This window comes from Pteropus vampyrus, unplaced genomic scaffold, assembly GCF_000151845.1.
Source record: "Pteropus vampyrus isolate Shadow unplaced genomic scaffold, Pvam_2.0 Scaffold77, whole genome shotgun sequence".
NCBI classification, from domain to species: domain Eukaryota; kingdom Metazoa; phylum Chordata; class Mammalia; order Chiroptera; family Pteropodidae; genus Pteropus; species Pteropus vampyrus.
Genome location: NW_011888858.1, coordinates 5,766,132 through 5,779,895, shown reverse-complemented (window position 1 = coordinate 5,779,895; position 13,764 = coordinate 5,766,132). Strand labels below are relative to the sequence as shown.

The following is a 13,764-nucleotide window of genomic DNA, read 5'->3' as shown; positions in this document are numbered from 1 at the left end:
CAGAGAGTTGTAGTGGCCCTAATTTATGTGCCTCCCAGATTCCTTTGGCCATGTGCTCCTGGACCCAGTTATGGGGCTGCTGCCAGCCACACTGGATCCTTTCCAACCTCTGCCACTCTTTACTCATTGTAGACACCTTGGGCCAATAACTGTGACCAGTTGGCCAGCTCAGCCTGCAGCAGGATCGCCTGAGCGTGTAACTATAGCCCAGGCTGTGCTAATGACTTGCTGTTTTAACTGTCTGAAATGTAAGCCCTATGGGAACTATTGCAGCTGAAACCAGAACCCCTTGATTTTCAAGTTCAGATCATTGTGATTTGACAGGACTTTGGCTTCTCTTCGTGCTGCATGGAGGGACGGGGAACACAAGCAGGAAGTGCAGAAGAGTTTCACTGAGGTGAAGTTTGAACAGGGAGAGATGGGAACTGGGAAGAAGCCAGGAGATACATTCCCTACTCTTCCTCTTCTTCTCTCTACCCTACCTCCCGCCTTCTGCTTCTTCCAAGGCTCAGGGATTCTGAGTAGCCTCTCCAGAGATGTCCACACGCCTGAGCAGCCAGCGGTGTTTCCCTGTGAATCCTCTTGTTTTGCATTTCCTTGTCCTCTACTGTGGGTACCTTTTCCTCTTTGACTTCCCTGCAATTGCTCCCCCTCCCATCGCTCTACCAATAATACACTGGCTTTTACATTTTACCACAGACACTTTTCCTAGGGACCCCAGGCTCAAGGCAGCACATGTGGAGGTTAGTTAAGAGCTTGTCTGGGGACCTTGTCAAAGAGGAGCATAGAGATGGGGCAGGGCAGCCTTCAGTTTGGGGCTTTAGAGGTGGGCAGGAAGGGGTGTCAGTTAGACCCCATTGTTTGTGAGTGCCTGGGTGGGGGCAGGTTACCAGACCCTGAAAAAAACCAAGACAAGTGACAGCCTGAGAATGACAACGTGAGCAGCCACTGGATGGTCCAGGAACACTTCCTGCAATGCCGATTTTAATGACCCCTTCTCCCCAAAGCCTCAGAGACAGAGTGTGGCCTTCATATGCCCAGACACCAACACGAGGGACGGAATGGAGATGAGACAAAAATCAGAGAAAGAGAAGAACCAAAATGGCGTAGATGATAGAGGCTCTGTTCATCCCTCTGGCAACAAAATCAAAGTAGTGATGGAAACAAGGAGCAGTAGCAAGGAAAAATCACTTGGGATCGTGATGAACAAACCATACAACTAAGGAGAAATCCAAGAAAGCACCCTGCAATAGCAGAAGGTAGGAGGGGGCAAGGATGCGGGGCTGTCTGGTCTCAAGTGGCTGAGAGGAGGCTGCAGCAGCAGCAGACACCTCTTAAAGGGGCCGCGTCCACAAGCAGATGTTCGCAGTGACACACCTGCTTGCTCTGAGCACCAGTGCCGACTGGGCTACACATAGGGGGCACCAGGGACTTACAGGGAGACATTGTTGGACTGAGGGCCGAGGCGAGACTCACTCTATACAGAAGTGCTGGCAGCATCCATTATTCCCTGTTAAGCCCTCCCCTCTCCCAGTGCCCGGACACAGAGCCGCGATGTCATCAGACTGGATAACAGAGGTCGCTCTGCCCAGAGGATTCCCTGAAACCCCTCCTCGCCCAACTCGCGGCCCAACCCAAGCCACATCCAGGTGTATCCTCAAAGAGTCAGGTGCTCCTTGCTGAGCAGTGCCTAGACTCACACTGGAGGCAGCTGGCCTCAGTTTCTGGTTGGTCTTTTGAGGCAACTATAAGCACAGCATCTGCGGATTGCTTGCTGAATCTTAACCGGTGGCCCCGGAAGGGCAGAGGCTTGGGCTAAATTTGGCCTGTAGCTGAACCCCTCACAGGACTGTGCCACTGGACACCTACTTCACAAATCCACACTACTAAGACTGGGAGACTTAAGAGCTTTGTTTAGTACATAGAAACAGACATGGAAAGGCAGCCAAAATGGAAAGACAAAGATACAGAAATTATATGAGAGAAAAGAACAGAGATCCAGAAATAATGGAGTCAAGTAATCTAACAGATGCAGAATTCAAAACACTGGTTATAAAGATGCTCAATGAACTTTTGGAAAGTGCAGATAAATTCAATGAGAACTTCAACAAAAAGATTAAAAAAAAACATAAAAATGGAAATGGAAATTATAAAAGGGAACCAGTCTGAAATGAAGAACACATTATCTGAGATGAGAGGTATATTGAATGGAATAAACAAAGAACTAAACAGAGTGAATAAAGAAAAGGATCAAATGCCCTATCTAGAGGATGGGAAAGCTAAGGACACTCAATCAGAATGGCAAGAGATAAGATGCCAAGGTTATAAAAATAATTTAAGGAGCATATGGGACACTATTAAGGGCCCAAATATCTATCTGATCAGTGTAACTGAAGAAAATCAAGATGTTGAAAAGCTGTTTGAAGAAATAATGATGGAGAATTTCCCTGACCTGGTCAAGGAAATAGACATAAAACCCCAAGAAGCTCAGAGAATTCCAAAAATCAGGGATCCAAGGAGGCTCACACCAAGACACATCATAATTAAAATGCCAAAGGTTAAATACAAAGAAAGAATATTAAAAGCAGCAAAATAAAAACAGATAGTTACTTATAAGGGGACACCCATAAGACTGGCAACTGATTTCTCAAAAGAAACTATACAAGACAGAAGGGCTTGGCAAAAAATATTCAACAGGTTGAAGACCCAGGATCTACAACCAAGAATAATTTATCCAGCGAAGCTATCATTTAGAGTTGAAGGACAGATAAAGAGCTTTTCAGACAAAAATAAGATGAAGAAATTTATCACCACCAAGCCTGTATTACAGGAAATGTTGGAGGGACTTCTTTAAGGAGAAAAAACATGTATCAAAAACAGGAATAAAGAATGGTAACAACTACATTTCTATCAATAAGTACCTTAAATGGAAAAGAATTAAGTGTTCCACCTAAAAGAGTGGATGAATGGAAAGGAAAACAAGACCCCTCATGTTGCCTATAAGAGACTCACTTCAGATTAAAAGACACAGAGTAAAAAGAAGGAGATGGAAAAACATATTGCTTTGATGGACCTAGAAGGTATGTAAGTCGTACTGAGAAAGATAAACACTATATGAATTCATTTATATGCAGAATCTAAGGAATAAAAAGAACAAACTAATCAAAAATAGATTCACAAATATAGTGGACAATTTGGTGGACAGAGAGGAGGGGTTTGGGGGACTGGGAGAATGGGGTGAAGGGTTAAAGAAGTACAAATTTAGTAGCTGATGGATGGACACAGGGATGGGGAGCACAGCATAGGGAATGCAATTAGAATGAATGAGTTGGCTAGGTGGAGGGTCAGGGAAGGGAGAGAGCAATTGGGGGGATCGTTTTACAAACTATATAGACGTCTAACCAAAGTACTGTATACTTGAAACTAATTAAAATTTTTAAAAAACTCAGTCCTACAAAAAAAATTTTTTTTTGAGAATAAAATGTTAATGGATGAGGGGTAACTGACCGCCAAAAAAGAGAAAACTGAGACCTACTTGTGCCTCCCAGGTGGAGAACCTGAATACAGTTGTTTAGAGCAGCTTCATTCATAATTACTAAAAACTAAAAACAATTCAAATGTCCTTTAACTGGTTAACAGAAAATTCAACTACGGTACATCTATACAATGGATTTAGAAATAACAAGGAGTGAACTACTGAAACACACAACATGGTTAATCTCAAATGCATTATGCTAAATAAAAAAAAAACCCAACTTCTAAGACTGTCTTCCCTGAGTTATGTGATTTTCTGGAAAAGGCAAAACTGTAGGTACAGAAAACAGATTAATGATTGCCAAGGTCCAGGTGTGGAATGAGGGGTTGACTACAAATGGGCCTAGAGAATTGTGGAGGAGTGATGGAACCATTTCACATCTTGATTGATTGTGGGGTGACTATGCGACTATGCATTTGTCAAAACTCAGAACTGATTGTACACTGCTCTGTGAAAAATGGATTAGGACAAGAATGGAAAAGTTAGTCACAGACTTTTCACAGAATATGAAAATTGAGTTAATGGACAATTTTACTTTTGGGAAGTGTAGATAAGTTACGTTGCTGTCTCAAAAAATCCATCATCAGGTTAATTTAAGGATTTTATCTGAGAATGACACTGTTAATTGCGCTTATAATAAACTGCGGATTTAAAAAAAAATCAGAGAGATAAAGTCATACCAACAAGACTGCTTAAACAGTCCTGATAAGGAGTTCAATTAATTTTCAACAGACTAAAGCTTTAAATAGAAAGAAGACAATTTAGGTTGGAAGAGATACAAATATTTTTCATTGGCAAGTCTAAGTTATTCCTGCTCTTCTGGGAAGAATATCTGTTATAGATGAAGGAAAGAAATTCCATTCTCTCTGCAAGTCTGTGCCTTGTAAGTGTTTTTGTGGCCCTGCTATAATTCACTGGAATACTAGGTGAGAACTTTTGCTGTGGGCAAAGATTGTGTGGACAATATAAGAGCACTGAAAGTGGCCCTAGATGGGCAGAGAGCCAGTGAGCACTACTGTTGACTAACTTTGTGATTTGGAGTTGATTCTTTCTTTACCTTAAAATGTGGCTGTTTGGCTGGATCTATAATTTTAAGGCAGGGTTTGCAGACTGAAAATGACCATAGGGGCCAGGCAGGTCACATAATTGGATGAAGTGGCCCAGATGGGAACTGTGTCAAGCCGGAGCATGTTTACCCTGTATAAACAGGGCAGCCACACTGCTCAGCTCCTACAGAAGAGAGGGTGCAATGTTCCCAGATAATAGTTTCTATTTGTTGAGGCAAGGAGATTATTTCATTTTAAGCTCACAATAACCCAGTGCTGGAGGTGCTATTACTATCCCTATTTTTCAGATGAGCAAAATATCTTGAGTTACTTTGAGTCCTAAGGTGCTGAGGTTAACTTCAAGGTCAAACAAGGAAGCAGCAGAGCTGGGATTCAGACTCAGACATTCTGGCTCCAGAGCATGCCTGATAATGACAGCATAATTAGGTTGATTTTTCATGATTAGTCAGATATTGAGATTTTAAAGAAATTTAGATCTCCCAATTTACTCAGAGTATTTTAAGAAAATATTATGCGAGGCAAAGAAAACCAAAGTGTGGGCCAAGATATGGCCTCTGGGTTACCAGTTTGTGTTTGGCATTCCAAGGCAGTGAGTTATGTGGTATCCTTGGAAAGCAATGTTTTTGTTTTGTTTTGCTTTTCCTCAGATATGCATACCAGAGTTTAAATTTGTAGGTTTTTCTCCAGAGAGTCAAATTGGGTACCTACACACTTTTACCGATAATGCTTCCATTGCTCAAAATGTTTCTGGAATCCCTCTTTTGGAATTGCCTTCAGATAGGTTTACAAATCAGCTCTATTATTTTGTAGTTATATCTCTTCTTTTTGATGACACTAGCATTTTCCTGTGTGATTCCAGTCATCTTCACCAGATGTGGTTCTGAATCACTTTTGGTTATTTCCAAACATCACATCCATTCTGAATGCATAGAGATTTACTGCCCTGGGGAGTCATTCAAGAGAATTTGTTCCAAAAAGCACTAAAATATGTTTATGGCCTTCAAGATAACAACTTTTAAAAGGACACGGCAACTCATCTCTTCACATTCTTATTGGTTAAAAAGCCAGTCACTAATATATGGCTTCATCTCATTTATATTACTTGGGTTGGATATTCTGAGCAACGCTGTGATACAATCCCTTGCAAATTCTGCCATATGAATTTAGCAACACGAACTCCTGGTGCTAAGAATTATGAACAAGGTATAGAAACTTGAATGGTTTTATCTCTACAATAGCTCTACAACATCTGAAATCTTGAAAAGCTGAACAGTGTGCATTAGATGATTTTTTTCTAGACTTTTTGCTATCAGATGGCCTCCATGTAGTGTAGCATTTCTAAATACAGCTATTATGTCCAGTTTTCCCTTAGTTCCTGTGATCTGAAGCAAATTCCAGGGTAGTTACTAACCACACAGAGAATTCAGTTTTCTATAAGTTATTTAAATGAGAAAAATCTAGAGAGGAATATGAAATCGAGAAGAACATAAAATATGTCCAGTTCCATTCATTCTCAACTCATGGCCTCACCGGAAGTGTGGGGTGGGGGTGAGGCAGGGTGCTACTCTGCGGTCTCTGATGCCCATCTACTGTCCCTTTTAGATTAGAGTTAATGAGATTGGTTTTGAACTAGGCGATCTGTTATTCTATTCCTATTGCATCTGTGGTAGAATCCATTTATTTTCTTTCTTTTTGTCTTTTAAACACATTCTCTTCTTACCCCAAGCAAGTGTTAGTGCATTTACTGCTCTTTCTTGCCCAATAGATTTCTAGACTTGGATCACATGACCTAAACATTTTCTTTTAATTGCAGGAATTGACATAGCAATGCCAACTTTTAATTTTTCCATATAAGGATATTTTAAAAAGACATGTATGATTGCCATCATTTGATGAAAGAAAGGAGATTTTAACTTTTAAAAAAAGATTTTAACTTTTAAGAAAAGACACAATCCTAGAATAAAAGACAGTGGCATATATCTTTTTACACCTTACATGATCATACCCATTAGCATGGCTACTGTTAAACCAAGAGAAAATAACAAGTGTTGATGAGATTGTGGAGATGTTGAAACCCTTGTGAACTGTTGATGGGAATGTAAAATGGTGCAGCTGCTATGGAAAAAGGTATAGTAGTTCCTCACAAAGTTAAAGATAGACCTACCAAATGACCCAGCTATTCTACTTCTGGGATGATATTTGTACACCTATGTTCATAGTAGCATTATTCACAATAGCCCAAAGGTGGAAGCAACCTAAGCATCAATTGACAGATAAATGGATACACAGAATGTGATACACACACACACACACACACACACACACACACACACACACACACATTCACATATATATACACACACACATATATATATGTCAATCACATAATATACATATATATATCAGATAATATACATATATATATGTGGAATTAAATTCTGACACAAGCTACAACATAAATGAACATCAAGGGCATTATGCTAAGTAAAATAAGCCAGTCACAAATACTATATTATTCACTTATATGAGGTACTGAAAGTAGTCATGGAGACAGAAAATAGAATAGTGGTTGTCAGGGGCTGGGGGAGAGGGGAATGGGCAGTTGTTTAATGGGCACAGTTTTGCAAGATGAAAATGATCTGGAGATGTGTTACATACCAATGTGAACATACTTAACACTATTGAACTGTGCACTTAAAAATGATTAAGCTAGAAAATTTTATGTTATATGTGTTTCACCACAATAAAAATAACATAAAATAAATGAAGACTTCATTCTCCTCTTAAAACAAAACAAAACAAAAAATCTACCCTACATGAATGTATATTTTACATCACTCACCTCTTAGTAGGCTGGTAAAATCTTCATCACAGTTGGGGACTGATCTTCAATGGCTATTTCAGAATCATTGGGCCAGGAAGCCTCATGCTTCTAGGAGGGAGCCTAGGTTTAGGCTAGAAACATATGTCTGTTTTTATGCCAGTATCATACTGTTTTGATTATTATAGCTTTGTAGTATATTTTTAAATCAGGAAGTGTGGCATCTCCAGATTTGTTCTTTTTGCTCAAGGTTGATTTGGCTATTTTGGGTCTTTTGTGGTTCTATATAAATTTTAGGGTTGTTTTTCTATTTCTGTGAAAAATGCCATTAGAATTTTTATAGGGATTGCATTGAGTCTGTTTATCACTTTGGGTAGTATGGTCATTTTAATAATATTAATTCTTTCAATCCATGAACACAGGATATCTTTTCATTTATTTGTCTTTTATTTCTTTCATCAATGTTTTATGGTTTTCAGTGTATAGATATTTTACCTCCTTGATTAAATTTATTCCAAAGTGTTTTATTATTTTTGATGCTATTGTAAATGGAATTCTTTTCTCAATTTCTTTTTCGAATAGTTTGTGGTTAGTCCATTGAAATACTACTGATTTTTGTATGTTGATTTTGTACCCTGAACTTTACTGAACTTATTGCTTCTAATGTTTTTTTGGTGGTCTTTAAGGTTTTTTATATAGAAGACCATGTCATTTGCAGTGTTTCAAGATCTTTACAATCAGTAGAGTCATACTGGTGAATGCGAGCTCAATACTAGCTTGCCATTTAGGCTCTTAATAAAACTTTTTTCTAAAAACATCCAAACTCTGCTGCCCTGAACTGAGTGGGGAGGAGATTTGTCTGTATTTGGAGCAAGTCAGCTAGGGGAAACAAAGTGGCCGAGATGAGGTTTATGAGTTTGCAAGAGGGTCAGGGGAGAGGGATGGGCAGCAGCAGACCAGCTGGAAAATCAGGGAAGAGCGAGGTAAGCTGTGGTAAGGGAGTGGGCAGAAAGGAGAAGTGGGAAAGAGTAGAAAAACACCTCTCTCTTCCCTCTTTTCAAGGTTGTGTGCAGAACCCTAGCATAAATAATTAACTTTGCAAACTTCAAAAATAGTTGACAGTTAATAGTTTTATCTTCCTCCCACTACTCAGTTGGAGCTCATAGCAAACCACAAAGCAGATTTTCTGAAGCCAGCAAACCAATAAAAAGCTGGTTAGTTCTGGACTAACTTTGTTTTGTACTCATATGGGCACAGTCTCAATGTAATCTCCTTTCCCTTCTACCATTAGGAGGTGATGATATTGACAGACAAGAAAAACTAAAAGCTAATCAGGAAATAGAAAATTCAGCAAAAGGCCCAGAGAGTATCCTTGAAGAATTGAGTGGCAAGCATTACCTTCCATTAGAGAAGCTTTGACCATCACAATTCAACCCTAGAATACTTCCACACTGGGTGTTGCTGGTGGTGATGGTGGTGTGTGCGCACCTGTGCTCATGCACGCACAGATGCATCTGGCTATATTTTGCTGGTACATAAACAGAGGCCTGCCGAAAATGTCACATTTCTAGGACGATAAAGAATTACTGTAGGAGCCACGAATAAAATCCAGTGCCTGAAGTGGTGAAGCAGGTATTTAGTGCTATATTTATTCTATATTTCCTTTCCTTTTACTCACATTCTCTTTCCTCCTCTCCCGTCATTCACAGAACTTATGACCCAGAATAGGTCTGCAGTATAGTTGGAATTGGGGAAAATTATCACAGACAATAGAAAAGTACGGAGAAAATGACGTAGAGAGACTTACCTGAACCTTGGCAGGGCCGAATATGTTTGTTGAGTGAATGAGTGATGGGTAAGAATGGAAATAGCTTGGAGCAACAAGACTAGTTAGGAGGTGAATAATAACAGCAACGATACTGAGCATGCTATGTCAGATGTTTCCTGGAATTTACACATATTATCTTATTTAACTCTCATAGCAACACTAGACAAGTACTGTGGCATCCCCATTACACAGAGAACCTAAGGCTTAGGTGTGCTGGTAGATGTTTGACAACCAGCTCGAGGAGGGAGGGAGATCCTAATTTGTAGTATTTGCCAGTTTCCATGGTGTAAAACATCACCATGGCTATTTTCAAACTACCAATGCTATGTCATTGAACATAGAGTTGTGAAGAGATGCACAAAATTTGTCCCTGTGTGCTGACTCCAGCCAACTCTAGCACATCTCTGCTTAGAGGAGTTAAGTAACTTCCCCAAAAGCACTTTCCTGCACATTAATGGCAGAGCCAGGGCTCAAACCCGGTTCTCTCTCCAAAACTACCGTCTTCCCCAATGCACTATAGCACCTCAGTGTTAAATCACCCAGTACGGAAAAAAGGGTCCATCTTGGGGTGGTGGCAGTGGCAAAGGGGAGGGGGAAAGAATGGGTGAGAGAGTTTTTATTTTTTATTTTATTTTATTTTTTGCTGCAGAAAGTACTCTTAAAGACAAACGTTTTTGTTTGTTTGTTTGTTTTTTAGCCCAGCAGTCTGAAAAGGAGAGTTCAAAGATCAATGACCAATTAATATTCAGAAAGAGAAAAGTGCTGAAAGTTACATAAACTCTCAGTGGACAAGAGACTTCTTAGGGAGAATTAAGATGTGGTACAGGTAGAAATAATTTGGGGAGAACTGGAAGAACTTTGTTTAATCCCTCAAATTCCATGCAAAGCCGTGGTGTGGAGCATAGTGGGGAAGCTCTATAATAGCCCTTGAGGGTATGGGATTAAAAAATCAAGTTTCTATAGATATTCCAAAGCTGAAGACAGTGGTACGGTGGTGGTGTAGTGGGTAATTTTCAATTCTTTCATTATGCTTTTATGTTCTCGATCCAAGTTTGATTGTTGCAGCAAAGGCTCTGGCTTGATCAGAGCGGTCGGCACATGGTGCTTTGTTTGATAAACACCGAGCACAGTGAGGCATGTTGGAAAGAGCTCTGGACTGGATTGTAGTCCCAGTCCTGCCAGTAGGGGCTTGCTAAACTTGGGTATGCTACTCTGAGCCTATTTTCCTCACTTGTAACACAAAAAGGTTGGGCTTGATTAATTTTTAAAAATCTGTTCCAGCTCTAAAAGCTACAATTCCATGACACTTAAGTATTTTCATTTCCTAAGGGAGATGCTTCATGAAGAAAGTTTGATGAGGCAAATCAAACTAATAGGATAACAAACAATAAACATTTATATGGTGCTTATTAGTGCCAGACACTGTTTTGAGTTCTTTCTGTATGTTAACTAATTTTATCCTTACAACAATCAATTTAAATAGGCAATATTATGTGAGACGATGAATGTTAACTAAACTTACTGTGGTATTCATTTCACAATATATGTAAGTCAAATCATCGTGCTACATACCCTAACCTTATATAGTTCTGTATGTCAAGTATATCTCAATAAAACTGGGGAAAAAATAAATAGATACTATTATTTTCATTTGGCAGATGAGGAAACTGAAGCAAAAAGTGGTTATGTAAGCCTAGAGGGTGATGCTATTTTTATCCTTACTACATGGGTAAAGAAACTAAGGCTTATAGGCAATGACGTGTTGCTAGCTGGTGGCAGAGGATGGAAAGTGTCTAGTGTAGCTCGCTGCAGCCCCATCATGGGCCCAGGAATGGCCAAAGGAATCTGGGAGGCACATAAATCAGGGCCACTACAACTCTCTGGGTCACTGCAAGATTTTCTGGGGCCGAGCCACACCACAATGACACAAAGAGCAGCTCTGAAAAGCGAACTTCTAGACCCCCATCTCCTACCTTGATGCACCACTGAGTCTGCTTGGCTCTGGTGATCCCAGGTCTGTGTCGGGGGTAGCGTCTCAGGGAATCCCCCTCCCAGAGCCCTAATGATGCCCTTGGCATTCTCCTGGTCACATCTAAGCCAGTCCCTACCTCCACATTGAACAAGCCCATCTCACTCCTCCCTTCCTGCTTCCTCTTACCACCTCCTATAATCCCTTAGGACCAGAAGGGGCAGGTTCCAACCTTTCACTTCTACCGTTTCACATCCTCCTGTCCTCAACAGCAAGCCCTTGGGCAGAAACGGGATCTTCCCTACTCGGTGGAGGAACTCTCTGGCCTGGCTCCTGAGACTGGCTCTTGACCCGGTTGGGAGAGGCGATCCGCCATGTGGGTCCCTGTGAGCTCTTACTGGATGTGCCGGCAGTGCAAGGCCCTCACCCACTTACCCCGGCCACTCCTCAGGGTTGCGTTTGCAGGGAGAGCCTGAGGGGTGAGGTGACATCTTCCCTCAGACCAAGAGCAGGCTTGCATAACAGAGGTGACTCCCTGAATCCAGTGTTCTTTGGCCATGACACACCATTTTCACGCTTTCCCCAGTATTAGTGGGCATGTGGTGTGGCCCTGCTACAGCAGAAATCCAAGAAATCACCTGCAACAGTGAAGGGGTGGGAAGGCTGACTTGTAACATTTGTCTCTTTTCTCATCGTAGGCAGCTTGAATCAGTGGCCGTTATGGATCCTGAACGTGTAAAAGCCAGTGGCTGACTATTTCCAGAAACAACCAGCTATTAATTGGCTTCCTGGCTCCAGATCATCTGATCTGCAATTTGTTATGAGCACCAACAGAGTAGTGCGAGGAGGATGAAACTGTTAGCTGTTCTTACATTTAAAGTTTTAAGATTATCGATTTATGCCAGAGTTGTATATACTCCCTTGATTTTTCAAGGTTACAACACAGATGAAAGATTATACAATTAGATGCAGGGAGGCCCTCATGGGCTAACAGTTCCCGCTGTTCCAGTTTCGTAGACTGAGGCGCTACCAGGAGAATTATATAAACTTGCTCCTTGCCCTAGAGGAGTGCTAAAACTCAACATAAAACTCTCACCGAGGAGACCGATGGAAGATTATAACAAAAGGCTTCCATTAATGTGTTAGGCACATGAGTCATACATAAATCAAGGCAGTGTCCTAGTTGGGTGAAAGCCAGGCAAGCACATGACTTTGGTTAAAGCACTAATGATTGAGGAAGGTGTGTCAGACTCAAGAGGTGAAAGGTGAGAGTAGATACCACTGGAGACCTAGAAAGTTTAGAAATCCGTACCCAACCTCCTTTAAAATACATTTACATGTTGGTATCCTTTCACCAAAGCATGTAAAAATTGGGTCAAAACAGGAGAGTTTACAAGTCGGTAAAAAAAATCCCGTCCATGAGCCACTGAGTCAGCTCCAAGGTCCATAAAGATAGACACTTCTTTGTGCAGGACCTCGCCCTAAGTCTCTGCATCTGGCTGTTGGTGTCGAACCAATGTTTCCCATGTGCATTAGGTTTGACCGCTGTAAGACCTTCCGGGGGTGGCAATAATGGGCAGTTCACCATCTTGCCCCTAAAGCGCAGGCGTGAACACCGTAACCAGGCAACATAGCTGTTAAGTAAGTCCCCGCTTTTGGAGGAGGAACAAAAATGGCGTAGATGATAGAGGCTTTGTTTATCCCTTTGGCGTCAAAATCAAGGCTGTGACAGAAACAAGGTGCAGCGGTGAGGAAAAATCACCTGAGATCTAGATGAACAAGCCATATGACTAGGGAGAAATCCAAGAAATCACCCCGTAACAGCAGAAGGTAGGATGGGGCGAGGACACGGGGCTGCCCGGTCCTGAGCAGCTGAGTGAGGTGGAGGCTGCGACACCAGTTAAAGGGGCCGCACCCATGAGCGGCATTTTGCGGTGACGGACCTGCTCGCTCTGAGCACCAGTGCTGATTTGGCTGCACACAGGGGGCACCAGGACTTACAGGGAGACATTGTCGGAGTGAGGGCCTAAGCGAGATTCACTCTGTACAGAAGTGCTGGTGGTATCCATTGTTCCCTGTTGAGCCCTGCCCACTACCAGTGCGCCAGACACAGCGCCACCATAGCTGTGAGGTCATCAGACTGGATAACAGAGGTTGCTCTGCCCAGAGGATTCTCTGAAACCCCGCCTCCCCCTACTCATGGCCCCACCCAAGCCACATCCAAGTATATCCTCAGCGAGTCAGGTGCTCTTTGCTGAGCAGCGCCTCAGCAAAGACTCACATTGGAGGCAGCTGGCCTCAGTTTCTGGTGTGACCTCTTGAGGGAATTATAAGCACAGTGTCTGTGGATTGCTTGCTGAATCTTAACAAGTGGCCCCGGAGAGGTAGAGGCTTGGGCTAAATTTGGCCTGCAGTTGAACCCCTCACAGGACTGTGCCACTGGACACCTACTTCACAGATCCACACTAATAAGACCGGGGTACTTAGGAGCTTTGCTTAGTATATAGAAACAGACATGGAAAGGCAGCCAAAACAAGAAGACAA

General features: G+C 41.8%; 1 long non-coding RNA gene across 1 annotated transcript in view; it reads left to right on the top strand.

Moving 5' to 3' along the window:
* The window catches only part of LOC111741361, a 13,917-nt gene extending 1,914 nt beyond the window's left edge, over positions 1-12,003 (top strand). Inside the window, exon 2 of the long non-coding RNA XR_002780975.1 lies at positions 11,919-12,003. This is a non-coding gene — a long non-coding RNA (uncharacterized LOC111741361). The remainder of the gene's footprint in view (positions 1-11,918) is intronic.
* Positions 12,004-13,764: the final 1,761 nt, after the last annotated feature.